This window comes from Triticum aestivum, chromosome 5A (assembly GCF_018294505.1).
Source record: "Triticum aestivum cultivar Chinese Spring chromosome 5A, IWGSC CS RefSeq v2.1, whole genome shotgun sequence".
Taxonomy (NCBI): Eukaryota; Viridiplantae; Streptophyta; class Magnoliopsida; order Poales; family Poaceae; genus Triticum; species Triticum aestivum.
Genome location: NC_057806.1, coordinates 48,446,834 through 48,461,379, shown reverse-complemented (window position 1 = coordinate 48,461,379; position 14,546 = coordinate 48,446,834). Strand labels below are relative to the sequence as shown.

At 49.3% G+C, this 14,546-nt stretch overlaps 1 pseudogene; it reads right to left on the bottom strand.

The window, feature by feature from the left end:
• Positions 1–9,148, bottom strand: part of LOC123106546 (L-type lectin-domain containing receptor kinase IX.1-like) — a 36,523-nt pseudogene extending 27,375 nt beyond the window's left edge.
• Positions 9,149–14,546: the final 5,398 nt, after the last annotated feature.

Genomic DNA, 14,546 nt, shown 5'->3' with positions numbered 1-14,546 from the left:
TTCAAGGAACATCAATGGGTTTTTGCATAAAGTTGAATAATATACTCCTATGAACATCCCAAAATTTTGGTGGAGGATAGAAAGAAATATTTAAATGGGTTGCAGTGCAAAATTGCCCACTGGACCAGATTTGAAAAATTGGGGTAGAGCTCAAAATATTTAATGAATGAAATATATTTTTGCATAAAAGTGATTTAAAAACATCACATGACACCTCCAAATTTTGGTTGGAATTTTAGATGAATTTATAAAAGGGTTGCAGTGCAAATGGGGCCCTAAAACCAAAGAAAACTCACTTTAAGGAATAAAACTCAGAAAGAAATAATTATGCAATTAAATCCACTTTTAATAGAAATGTTCTTCTTTAGGGGAAAGACAAGTCCAACAATATAACTGGAAAGATTTCACTTGGGGTAAAAACTCCATGATAACAAAGGAAAGAATGGCTCTGAAATCAAAGGAAAAACCAGAAAATAAAAAAAAATCCCTGGCAAAATTTTAATTAGTAAAACAAGGTCAAAATTTTGGGGTGTCACAACACCAGCCCCCCCAAGGCCCATGCGCATGGGAGAGGGGAAACCCTAAGGGGGAGGGCCTCCACTTGACTTGGGAGGCACTCCTCCCCCCCTTGGCCGCCGCCCCCAACCCTAGATGGGATCTAGGGGGGCCGGCCCCCTCTCTCCCCACCTATAAATAGTGGAGGGGTGGGAGGGCGGCCACACCCTTGAACCTGGCGCAGCCCCTCCCCTCCAATACCTCTCCTCCTCCGCGTGAGCTTGGTGAAGCCCTGCCGAAGAACTGCCACTCCATCACCACCACACCGTCGTGCTGCTGTTGGACTCTCTTCCTCAACCTCTCCTTCCTCCTTGCTGGATCAAGGCGTGGGAGACGTCTCCGTTCCGTATGTGTGTTGAACGCGGAGGTGCCGTCCGTTCGGCGCTAGGATCATCGGTGATTTAGATCACTACGAGTACGACTCCATCAACCCCGTTCACTTGAATGCTTCCGCTTAGCGATCTACAAGGGTATGTAGATGCACTCCCCTTCCCTCGTTGCTAGATTACTCCATAGATTGATCTTGGTGATGCGTAGAAAATTTTAAATTTCTGCTACGATCCCCAACACCATCTTGTCGTTTCTCAACGTCACATGCACCGATGGTCTGGAAAGACATGATGAAGAAGCAGGCTATAACGATGGTCAAACAATGGAGGAGGAAGGACATCGTGATGACGGCTCCGGTGACTAAATGGAGGGGGAAGGACACCGTGATGACGGCTCCGATGACCGAATGGAGGGGGAAGGACACCGTGATGATGGCTCCGGTAACCGAACGGAGTCCGGCCAGGTATATATATATTTATTAATTAAGCATGTGCTGACTATAGCTAATTGATGCTTTAATTGTTTTTGGTATGTACACATATTAACTCTCTTCTTTTTCTTCTTTTCTAGCCCTCCGGATCGAGCAACACTTCGGTAACGAGACGAGGCCCGAAGAGAAAGTTACGCACGGATGAAAGGTACACAATCGTCGAAATTGATCGCGTTGGCCAACCGATTGAACCCCTCCGGACCAAGCAAAAATTTAATGCTCAGTGCGGGGTTCTGGTTAGGGACATGATCCCGATCAGCATCGAGCAATGGTTGAAGCCTAAGGACAAAGACTCTCAGGTGTCTTATGTCAGCGATAGGAAGAAAGCTGATCTTTGGACCGCGCTGCAGGAAAATTTCACCTTCCCGCCAGAGGAGGATCCGGAGAATCCAGTTAAAAAAGCCAATGATCAAGGCTTATGCTCTTAAGAAGATGGCTGAGCTATTCAGGAGGTGGAAGAATGAGCTGAAATCATTGTTTGTCGACCAAGACAAGACTCCAGAATTCATCGGCCAATTTGAGAAGATCAAGGATCAGTGGCCCACATTTGTCACCAAAAAGAAATCTAAGAGAGCAGCGAAGATATCAGCGACAAACAAGAAAAATGCTGCAAAGAAGAAGCATCACCATCGCACGGGGTCAGGTGGCTACCTGAAAGCCCGGCCGTTGTGGGACAAGGCTGAGAATCACCTCATTGCTAAAGGGATCGAACCAGAGACGCGACGCTGGCCAGACCGTTGCAGGACTTGGTTCTTCGGGGTTGGGGGAAAATTGGACCCTGTAACAGGGAAGTGCGTTTGGACCAACGAGCAGCTGAACACACCCATCGTGAAGCTTCAGGAGTATATCGAAAAGGCGCAGCAAGGGACGTTCGTTCTGGACAGAGAGAACGACGAGCTCACAGAGGCCCTCGGGAATCCTGAGCACCCCGGACGAACACGAGGTACGCCAGGCTCCCTTTCGTGGAAGGCTGAATTTCCCGACGCAGGCGGTTACAAACGCCGGGAGAGGAAGAAGAAAAAGGAGTTGACCCAACTATACGCGTTGCACGCAAGGGTACAAGCGCTAGAGGAACGAGACGAGGCCCACAGCGCGTGACCTGCCGAAGCTGCTACACCCGAAGCTACCCCACCATCTCAGCGGAGAAGCAGCGTGGCTTCCACGGAGCTGCTTCAGGAGCATGTCTTCACGACTCCTGCTAGCTACCCCGTGGATGCTACCATGGAGTCTCAGAATTGCCACCTTATGACACAGTGGATGGATTTGAAAGTCAAGGCGGCTGTTGGCTTTGTTGCACCTCCTGAACCTGGCACAACTTTTCACTGCCAGCCGATTCCAGAAGGATATGCTAGGGTGATGGTCGATGAAATCACGGAAGGATTTGAGGACCTCCAGCTTGACCACCCTACAGGTGACGGGGAGACTCGGCTGGGTTCTTGTCTGAAGACTCCATGCCTATGGCGGAATGAGCTTATCAACCTTCCAAATTGGACGCCTCCGCCTCCTCCTCCTCCTCCGGCGAGTCGGGGCACTCCGCATCCTCCGCCGCCTCCTCCTCCGGCGAGTGATCAGGGCACTCAGCCTCCTTCTCCGGCGTGTGGCGGCACTCCACCTCCTTCTCCGCCTGCGCCCGAGCAGCCACCAGCCTCCTTCTCCGACACGTGGCGGCACTCCGCCTTCTTCTCCGCCTGCGCCGGCACGCCCGAGCAGCCACCCGCCTCCTCCTTCTCCGCCTCGCCAGCAAGGGCGGAAGAGACCCGCCGCCGCCCCGGCTGCTCCGGCGCGTCGTAGTCCTTCTCCTCCGCCTCGTAAGCAAGCACGAAAGAAGACAACCACAGCCGCTCCGTCTGCTCCGGCGTCTAGCAGTACAACCAGAGGCAGGCAATACAGATTCGGTCCACCTCTCAAGCCTCTAGAGAAGTTACCATATGAGAGGACCGTGGAAGAAAACGCGAAGATCGTGGAAAAATAAGTGAATGACTTATTTGAAGGGGTGAAAGCAAAGAGACATCCACCTCCGGAGGAGAAGGTAGACCGGGTGAAAGCAAAGCGCACACTTGATGCCCTGAGGAAACCACCGAAGTCTCCGCCGAAAACCAACTATGAGCGCATTACTACAAAGGTATATATCGAAGCGGAGCGGTCGGGAAATACTATCAGTGATCGAAGGTTAGCAGAACGACGAGTTGGGAAAAAAATTGCCCAGCTCGGCGAATAAGCAAACCAATCGTGCCCCCCCCGCTCAAGGTGTCTAGCGATATCGTCGCTAATGATCCGGGGATGGTGCCCGGTTATAGCAATCTTGAAGATTACCTGCCCGACGATGTACATTATGATTTCTTGGAGGTGGAAGAACACCAATACCATTACGGGAAGCCTCTTGTCAAAGATGAAAAATCTCTAACAACGATGATGCGAAGATTCCATGATTGGTACATGAAAACCTGCAGAGAGTCTGGGGGGACGAATACTTTGTATCTGAGAGTTAAAGAGGAGCACGACCTCGTTGGAATTGATTTGTTGACTCTTCCATTTGAGGAGTTCTTCCAGTGGTTCAATCAAAAGGCCCTCGATAAATTAACGGTCACTTGCTACTGTCTGTAAGTACTACTTCTGTCATTAAGTCTCTATATATAGCTCAGCTCTTTCATTGCATGTATATATGATTATCCTCACTATATTATGCAGATTGAAGATCGTCGAGTGCAGAAAAGCAGAAATGTATGATATTGGGTTCATTAACACAAATCTCATAGATAAATTTGAGGTTGAAAAGAACGCCGATGATGCTGAGGCCAACTTGCTCAAATCATTGATAGTAAATCAAAACAAAGATAAAATACTCTTTCCTTACAACTTCGAGTGAGTGTTACTGTCTTGTGCATATTCGGTTTCCCTTATTACTCGAGCGAGGTTATAGTAATGTAATTGATGAGTTATGCATGCGTGCGCAGCTTCCACTATATTCTCCTGGAGATTAAGCTTGAGCAGGGACTAGTAACCGTCTTAGACTCGAGACGAAAATCTCCCGAGACCTATGCGGACATGACTAAAATGCTCGAGAAGTAAGTTCAATCGATCATTATCGCACCATATCGGCAACTTTTTGTTCATTTCCTGATATCAAGTAATTGTTTTCTTTGTCTCGCAGGGTTTGGAAAGTATTCACCGCACAAGCTCCGGGACTGCCGGGGGAGCTGCGATGGACATACCCGAAAGTAAGTAGTACTAGCTAGCTAGTTCCGCGCATCTCGATCCCGTTGATTCTAGCTACTTTCATCAATGCCATTTATAATGCTTCATTATCAGTTTGATTGACCTCTATTTCTCGTAAAGTGCTTGTGGCAGGAACAAGGGAATGATTTCTGTGGATACTACGTGTGCGAGTTCATCTACAACGCGACTTGTAAAGATAATCGGGGCTACTCTAAAAGACAATTTGATGTGCGTAAGCAATAATATTCACAATTTCATTTTATTACAGCATCATTTCTGTTGAGTTTCATTCATATATATGTATTAACCCCCTTCTTCAAATTAGACGTGGGAGATGCGGAATGAACTCCTACCAGAAGATCGCATGAAAGCAATTCAAGAGGAATTAGCGGGATTCTTTCTTGACCACGTCATCAATAAAGCCGGAGAATACCATGTGGAACTTGATTTCAGATGCTAGGGGATTGTAACAGATCTTACATATTGTATATGTACGTAGCCAGTAGCGTCGGATAGATAATACGAAAACTTGTTGTTCGACCAATCTCTCGGAGAAGGAGAGGTCGATCACTTCTCTCGGTATGCATGACGAACTTCTGTACTTAATGGTTTCCTTCATTTTCTTACTAGCTAGCGTGTCGAGGGCCTCTCTATACGTATAGTACATAGCGTCGACCAAGCATGGAGATAAGAGAGGACACTTCTCTCTATTAATTAGTTAGCTACCTAACACAATATATGAAACACCTTAATTAACCATACAAAAACCCCAAATCCACCCCCCCCCCTTTCAGAAAAAAACAAAAATCCTAACCCCTGAACAGCTGACACGTGGATGCCACCAACCGGGACTAAATGCCCTCCTGTCTGGGCTCGCCACAGCGGCCACATGGAGGCCCATCTGTCCTGGTTCGTATAAGAACCAGGACTAAAGGTCAAAGGCATTAGTAACGACCCTTTAGTCCCGGTTCCGTAACCGGGACAGATGGACCTTATGAACCAAGACAAATGGCCCTTTTTCTACTAGTGTCCTCCTTGAGTCGTGCATCGGCGGCTGAGAGGGCCTTTCCTCTGCCATACAAGTCCCACACCCACTGCACTAGGTGGATGACGTCGCCGTCGTCCTGGACCAGAGCCGGTCGCCGTCCACAGGCCACCTCGAGGAGGACCACCCCAAAGTTGTACATGTCTGACTCGACGCTCGCCCTGCCAGCTAGCACACACTCCGGATCCATGTACCCCATGGTGCCGGCTATGCCGGTCGTGTGCGATCACCGGCCGTCGTTGATGAGCCTTGCGAGCCCGAAGTCGCCGAGCTTGGCGGTGAAGCAAGCGTCTAGCATGATGTTGCTTGGCTTGATGTCCGTGTGCACTACTCTCTGCTCCGTGTCTTGATGCAAGTACAGAAGTGCAGAACCTACTCCGAGCACTATCTTGTACTCCCTTCATTCTAAAATATAGTGTGCCCGCGCTTTCCGAGGTCCAACTTTGACCATAAATTTAACCAACAAGACCAACTGCGGCGGGAGAAAAGTTTATATAATTGAAAACTTCTTTCAAATACGAATTCACTGATATAATTTTTGCTCCCGCCACAATTGGTCTTGGTAGTTAAATTTACGGTCAAAGTTGAAGCACGTGGATAGAGGAAGCACTACATTGTGGAATGGAGGGAGTACCTACAATTGTCAAAAGTATTACAGTAAAGTGCAGAAAATATTGACAGAGGAACCTCAGTTTTATGGAACTAACATCTACAGACTTGTTAGTGAAAAAACTCTTCTAAATACTACTCTCTCTATTCCGAAGTACAAGATATATTAGTTTTTCTCGAGTTAATTTAGAGAGAATTTCTTATTTGACACTACTTGAAAATGTGGTTCCTTATTTGGCACTTCGTGAAATTTTCTTGCCTTATGTGACATTCTAGGTCATTTTGAGCACTAATGGTGTTAGATGGGGACAGGAAAAGACGTTCTCACCCCTGATGCATTATGTGACCAAAATTTTATATAAGACAAAAGCTTAGTCCTCAATAATACAAAATAAACTAATATTTTATTTGTTGGCAAATGGTAATGCATCTCTTAAAAAAATACAAGCTACTAATTTCTCTATAAATTATACTGCATGCTACTAATTAATATTTTCACGTGTGTAAATTTGTCTGATATATTGCATGCAATTCACCCTGCTGTTATAGGGAAGAGAAACCCTAGAACGACACCATGAAATCGATCGACCGGCAGGCTGCGCAAAAGTTTCGATCATCTCATTCCTTAAATTCTTACAAACACTTCGGAGAAAAAAAAAATCAACATACATTTTCCATGCGATCGAGCCGCGTATGCATGCATGCGAATTAGCAGCAGGCCAGCAGCCGTCCATGCCCATCTCTGAGTCGGCGATTATGCATATCTCCGACGCCCTCGCCGATGCCCAGCATCATCCCGCCGACTGCCGCGCCCATGAGCCCCATCCCTCCGCCGCCACTGTCGTCGTGCCTCGCCGGCGCCGCGGACGGTGCGCCGTACCCATACGGAGCCACTGCGCTCTGCTGCTGCGTGTACCGCGTGTGGTCCATCACCGTCAACGGCGCGTCGTCGGTGAGGCTGTAGGAGATGTGAAGCACCCCCGCGCTTTCCGACCGGTGCTGGTGCTCGCGGGCAGGCGACGCCGAAGAGGTCCTGCATGGGGACCAGCACCTCGCCGACGTAGCGTGCTTGGCGTGGAGGAGTACGTGCAGCGTGAGGTCGTGCGTGTTGGCGGACACAAGGATGGGGAACCGCATCGGCGCGTGGCACACATGGGGCAACGGCTGCTGTGGCCGTGCGAGTGCGTCCGGTGCGTCATCACGGTGGATCGCGGCCGGAGATGGTGCAAAACACATGTGACTACGATCGTCGCGTCCCCATGGGCTGATGGGCGTTCTGGATTGCCACGTGCGCATACAGTTGCTGTTGTTCGCGGCCGTCGCTTTCAGCTCCGGCAGCGTCCGTGGCCGCCGCGGGGAACGTGGAGCGGCAACCGTCGAGGTCGGCTTAGCAAGAAGAACGCGCTCGTCGACGGGCACTCCCCAGCCCACATCTGCTCGCTGACGGGCAAGGAGCTGACGAGCGCGTTCCGGTGCCTCAGCCGGCTAATGATGCTCACCTCAGAGACGAGCTCCTTCCATCCATGTACCCCATTGGATCCTCTGCCGCTCTGCCTAGCATGCAAGTCGATCGACTAGATCGATTGCGTTAGGTCTCCTTTCTTTTGCCAGCGCTCGCTAACGGCGGGGTAATTTCGTCCATGGAAGAGAGAACTAACGACAGACCGTAACAGAACGGACGGCGATGTCACATAAGGCAAGAAAAATTCACCAAATGTCAAATAGAGAAGAAAAACTTTACCAGGATTAAATAAGGAACCACATTTTCAAGTAGTGTCAAATAAAGAATTCTCTCGTTAATTTATATGTTTTTACGTGAATAAATTTTTTGAGGGGGTTCTATGCAAAACACACAGGCGTCGGTCGCTCTAAAACGTTTCGGTCACTGACAGTGGCCCCGTGCATGCGTGGCAAGTTACCTGACAAAAAACCGTATTTTGAAACTTGTAGCACCAAATTGCACATTAGATGCAAGTTTAGTGACAGCCACTCTGCCAGTGATATTACCTAAAAAAATAGTTATTGTAAAATGAAGGAAATTGTTGATTAGGGTAGCACCCATACCTGGTCGGCCACATGAGCACCGAGTCTTGTCTGTAGAGATGCGTGTCAAGGCTGCCATTATGCATCAAATCGTACACGAGGAGGAGCTCGTCGCCGCCGCCATGGCACCAGCCAATGAGCTGCACAAGATTCCTGTGCCTCAGCCGGCTAATGATGCTCACCTCAGAGACGAACTCCTTCCATCCTTGTCGAGAGGTCTCGGACACCCTCTTGATGGCCACTTCGCGGTTCATGTCGCTCAGGAACCCTTGGTAAACTGACCCAAAGCATCCCCTTCCGAGCGCCCTGTCGTCGGAGAACGGGAGAAGTTACCAGTTGCAGCAGCGAGGTCGTCGTATGAAAATCGCCGGGGTCCGGCAGCTCCTTGGTCGAGCTCGTCGTCCACGAGTTCGCCGCGGAAGAGTGCAGCCACCGCTTTCAGCGGTTGTTTGGTTTTCGTCATGGTATTTCGCCTTGGGCCGCGGCGGAAGATGAGGCAAGCCGATATGCTGAGAACAAGTAGCACCACGGCGATGGCGGTAACCGCGGCGAAGACCCCGAACGGCACTCGTTGTTGGCGGCTGGACGCTGTGCCTGTCAACCGGCAACCCGTGCCGTAGATGAAGCCGTCGCCCTCGAGCCCATCCTGGCATTCGCACCGGAACGCCTCCTGACCCGTGGTCGGCGCGCTGAACTGGGTGCAATTTGCTCCGGGTGAGCAGCGGCACCGCCCCGGCACCCACCAATCGAGCTCCAGCACGCCCAGCAGCATTGCTGGCCCCATTGCATCGCTGTAGCTTATCGACGACACCAGCCCGGTGCAGTCCGAGCGGAGCAGCTCGCTTCTATTCAGAAAATGGTGGCCGCCCCTGGTCGTATTGTCCTCGTCAAGGCGGTGCTTACGGCCATTGCAAACTACCATCTGACGCCCCTTGATTTACCGGTAGAGGTGAGGAAGAAGATTGACAGTTTGAGACGCGCATATCTGTGGGCAGGTTGTGACAAGGTCACGGGAGGAAAATGCAAAGTTAATTGGGAACTTGTGTGTAAGCCACGAATTTATGGTGGGCTAGGAGTGCTCAACCTCGAGAAATTTGCAACCGCCTTGCGTCTTCGGTGGCTTTGGTATGAATGGGCAGACCCTCCTAAGCTTTGGCTAGGCACTGGAACACCATGTACTGACAAGGACAGAGACATTTTTGCGGCTGCCACCATGGTTCGCATCGGAGACGATTGCATTGCGAGCTTCTGGAACTCCCCTTGGCTGGATGGAATCAGGCCGAAAGACATTGCACCCGCTCTCTACGACATCTCTAAGAAAAAGATGTGCACAGTCCAAAAGGCACTCCTGAACAATTTCTGGGTCAGCCAAATAAACACCCAGCATGGCCTATCCTTGGGGCACATCCAGGAGTTCGCCCTTCTTTGGGAAAGGGTGTCTGGGATCAACCTGGTTGCGGATGTCCGTGATACTATCATATGGAAGCTCACTACAAGTGGCGAGTATTCCGCTTCTTCGGCCTACATGGCGCAGTTTGAGGGCCATCTCAGGAGCAACATGAACATGTCCGTTTGGAAAGCCTGGGCTCCTCCCAAGTGCAAGTTTTTTGCTTGGCTCGTCATCCAAAATCGTGTTTGGACTGCGGACAGGCTGCAGCGTCGGGGCTGGCCCAATTGTGAGCTTTGCCCTTTATGCAAGCAAGTTGCTGAATCTGCATCACACCTCCTATTCCAATGCAGATTTTTCCAACGTGTTTGGGCTAATGTGGCTTCATGGATCGGCATAAACAGTGCTGTAGTTGCAGGCTGGCGTCACGAAATTTTTGTAAATGAATGGTGGTTCAAGACTATCCTAGATAGGGGCCCCCCGAGGAAGGCTCTGGCCTCCATGCTCATGCTTGTTTCCTGGGAACTCTGGAATGAGCGCAATGCAAGAGTTTTTAGGAATGTCGCTACCACGGTGACCATGATCACTGCTAGGATAAAGGAGGAGGCTCGTATTTGGGCGCTTGCAGGCGCTAGGCACCTCTGTAATGTAATGCCGCGAGAGTAGACTTCTTTCCCCCGCCTGGCGGGTTCCTGTTAAAACTTCTATCTTAATCAATGAAAATGGCAAATCTTTTGCCTTGCTTCAAAAAAAAATGGTGGCCGCTTGTAATGTTAGAACGCAAGGGGGGCTGGATGCATCTGATGGATTCGTTGGCGCTGCAGTGAGACGAGGTTCTGTTCATGAAGCTGTCAGGGGTGATGCTGCAGTTGTTGATATTGGCACGGTCGCCGCACGAGCTAACGATGAGGCTGTTCCCGGAGGAGGGAGCGTAGCTGTCCGAGAAGAGCGCCGCGACGGACGTATTGAAACGGCGGGAGCAGTCGGGTTGCAGGTCGACGATGATCGAGCGCGGCGTGACGTTGCGCACGAGCAGTCCCAGCTCGAACGCGCGCCCGAGCCACGCGGCGCCGACGCCGTTGACGCCGGCGTCGCATCCGAGCCGTATCGTGCAGCCGCTGGAGAAGCCGAACGGGTACGGCAGCTCCATGCCCCCGCATCTCCGATCGCATCCTCCGCCGACCGCCGCTCCAGCCCCGCGTGCCGCATGCAGAAGCGCCACCACCACCACCACTGCCAGCAGCGGCAGCGGCAGTCCGGCCGCGCCCCGCATATCTCACGGAATCTAGCTAGCTTACATCCGAGCAAGCTTGGCCGGCCGGCGTCTGGTCTTGATCCGTGGCGAGTGGTGGTGCGCGCTTGCCTCGCCCCCACGCAGGGGCTGACGCTGCCGCCTCTTTTGTTGTTTGCTGCTGCAGTGTTTGACAGAACAAACGAAACGACCACGCTCCTCCACTCGTCTTGTGCACGTACTACACACGCGTATCTTTTTTTTTCGAGCATACACAATCAGGGCCGGTCCTGAGAATTTGGGGGCCCGAGGCGAAATTATGTTTGTGGGGCCCTTTGTATTTCCATCATATCATTAATTTCTAATCCATGTCTATATAAAATGTTACAAATAAACACTGAAAATGCATTCGAATCAATATTCATATCGAATAATTTGTACTCCCTTTGTCCTGTAATGTAAAACGTTTTTTGACACTAATGTAGTGCCAAAAAACGTCCTATATTATGGGACGGAGTGAGTATGTATTACCTTTATTAAAAGTCACTTACGATGTGGTCATTGTCAATTCCATCCTGCAATTCCTTATCAATTCTTCTCATCCGTGGCAACTATCGTGGACTCGGCATCTGGGTTAACAAAAGCACTAGTATTCCTTGAGAAAATTGTAAATCACCACTTTGCGATTGTATGAAGTCAACCTCATGTTTTTTTTTTGTTTGGTTACCGCATGCATACTTTCTGGACGACAGGATAACACAGGGAGCTGAAATAAAATAAATTGCACCAGAAGTTAAAACATGCTATGCATCTTGTATGAGAAGGTAAATTATTTAATTAGCAACAATGTTGATTCCTGCTAATTATTGGAGGGAAATTATATATATGAAATAAGAAATAGTAATACGATTGTTAAGAGTCCAAAATTCCCAATATCCCACAAAGATTACACCCTTTTACTCATCCGGATCCGGGGGTAATAACAGTTTATACCTGGAATTGATCGGATCAGTGTTGGTGATCGGACACTCGACGAAGCCACGATGTGGACTTCCGGCGGGATCTGGAGTCGATCGTGTGTTCCCAACATCCGGAGACGATGTGGACGCTCGACGAAGCCACGATGTGAATTGTGAGGGTTTGGGCGCGTGTGCATCGTTGCGTCCAGCGCCTGGAAAACTGTGTGCCGGCTAGAGATGCATTTGTGATAGGGAGTCTGGGAGCCAATGGAACAGGGAATAGGAAATTAAGGGATCGTGCGAACTCACGTCTCACGATCGTAAGGAAGACGAGACGAGGTGATTACACGGTTTGCCTTTTTTTCTTGCCTGCAGATACCTATACCGTAATTACGTCCCTTCCTCTCCGTGACTCTACTTGGGCTAATTTTTCTACAAAGCTAAATGCTAATGAGCTACCTGCATATACCACGGCTGACTCGGAGGGGCCCCTGGATTTTGGGGGCCCGCCCCCGCTGCCCCCCCCCCCCCCCCCCCCCTCAGGGCCGGCCCTGTACACAATCATATCCTGTGTGCACGTAGTACACACGCATACCTTCACTCGCCAAGCAGCCTGCCCTCCCGATCTTGCACCGCGGCTTGGTTTGTCTAGGGCCGGTACGGTACAAGGTGATTGTTAACCACAACTCGCGAGGTTCGACCACAGTTTGCTTACACAAACCTACTGATCATTATGCTGAGAATTTAGTCTGATGTTAACAGCACCGTTCAAGGACAATAGTAAACAGCTTTCAGTTAGCCAGACATCGCGTTCACAAAATGTATTACAATAAGACTATACTAAAGCTCTTAACCCAATTTTGGTGTGCTGCTCGCACAGCACTGTACAAGGACAAAAGTAAGCCGGTAGTCCTGGTTAATCACTACACGTTAAAATATATGATTTATATGATTTGACTCATTATAATATCCTAAATGTTGCATCGTGCAACTGCAGTATTTTGCGAGTGAAATGGATAAAAACCACCACATTCCTGTCACAACTCGCAAAAAACCATCACAATTTAAATCATGGCAAAATGCATGGAACACTATCGTTGATAGTGGCACAAAAGAAACTAACGGAAAGATTGAGCTGTTCTTTTTACGTGGCTAAGCGTCCACATGGCGGCAAAGCTGACGGCACGCTTGGTCGGAGCCTAGGTTCAACCCATTCGTCGTTCCGCAGTCATTCCCGCTCCTCTCTTCGCTCCCTCGCGTTGTGCTTCTCTGCTACTCCCTCCCGCTGCTCTACTGCTTGCCGTCAAAATCTCTCGACCTCATCACCGCCCAGCTGTCGGATGCAATGGTCTCTTGGAACGACGATGAGAGCAGCAATGGATCCCTGGCAGCGTTCGACTCTCACATAAGCTCCTCTCTTCTTTGTCTCCTAGGTTAGGGTTAGGGTTACAAATACTTATGATTGCTTGTGAACTGGGGATTTACTGGATTTGTAAGTCGATTTGAACCAAAATTGAGTCTAATGAGCAGCTCTAACCGATTTGAGCTCAATCCAGGCGCCTCTTACCATTCAAGACTCCGACTTTAAAGGCAATGTGGATTTGGAGTGCGACCACAAGAGAAATGCTAAGAAAATTGTAGCTTTCGAAGGCACCCTCACCAGAAGGAGGTTTTATGGTTGTGCACAAGATGTAAGCAAACCCTCTGTCCAAGGATGACAAAATTTTGTGAGTTCAAAAGCAAGTTAATTTACTGAAATATGAATTGTGTCCATTGCAAAGTTAATGGATTTAGTAGATCCATCCGATTTCCATGGAATTTATGTAGATTTCACTAAATTGTGTCACATAACTAATGTTTTATGTAGTTGTAATCCTCTGTAAACATGAAACACTATGCATTGACCTGTTACCATTTTGGTTGGGTGTTGTCGATTTTGTAAGTGTGCAAGTGAAGTTAGTACAAAGTTGAGTCATCTATTTTGAAACGGAGGGAGTAGTTGCTATAAATTCTTGATGCACTGTATTGTTAAGTGTTGTAAATTTTGGTAAGTGTTCAAGTAAATTTTGCCTCATCTCAGACACTGCATTGTCGTTGTGATATTTTCTTCTCAAGTTGTGCATTGTTTAAAACATGAGTGCAAAGTGTTTGTTTCAATTGGAAAATGGGGTGTTCTTTCTTTCCTTGTAGCAGTTGTTGTATTTCCTGACAATTGTTTAAATTAAGTGATGTGTTTTTTATTTTGCAATTAGGCAAATGTGGCTTTATTCATGGGTTGACAAGGAGTCGCCTGAAGCAATGAAGAAGGCACTACAGAAGTTGTGGGGTCAATATGAAGAATGCAGGAGTCCTAGAATCCAAGAAGGGTTTGATCATGCAGAGGAAGTGCTCAAGCTCCTAGACAAGGTAAAGCAGTTGGATGCGAGCACCACGAGCCTACTTCCACGCCAAGGAACGACAAGACAGCCCATCCACTCTCTGCTCCACGCCGCCATCGGCCCGCGCAGCCGCGCGAGCCCTCACCTCTTCCTGAGAAGAACTTCCCGCGCTGCCTAAGCCCAGGCCAGAGACCAACAAAGTGGCCCCGCCGCCACCGACGCCGCACAAGCTTTGCCCGGCGATGCTAACCGGTGGCAGCGAGAGGAGGAAAGGTGAGGATTGCGATTGTCGGCGGCGACTAG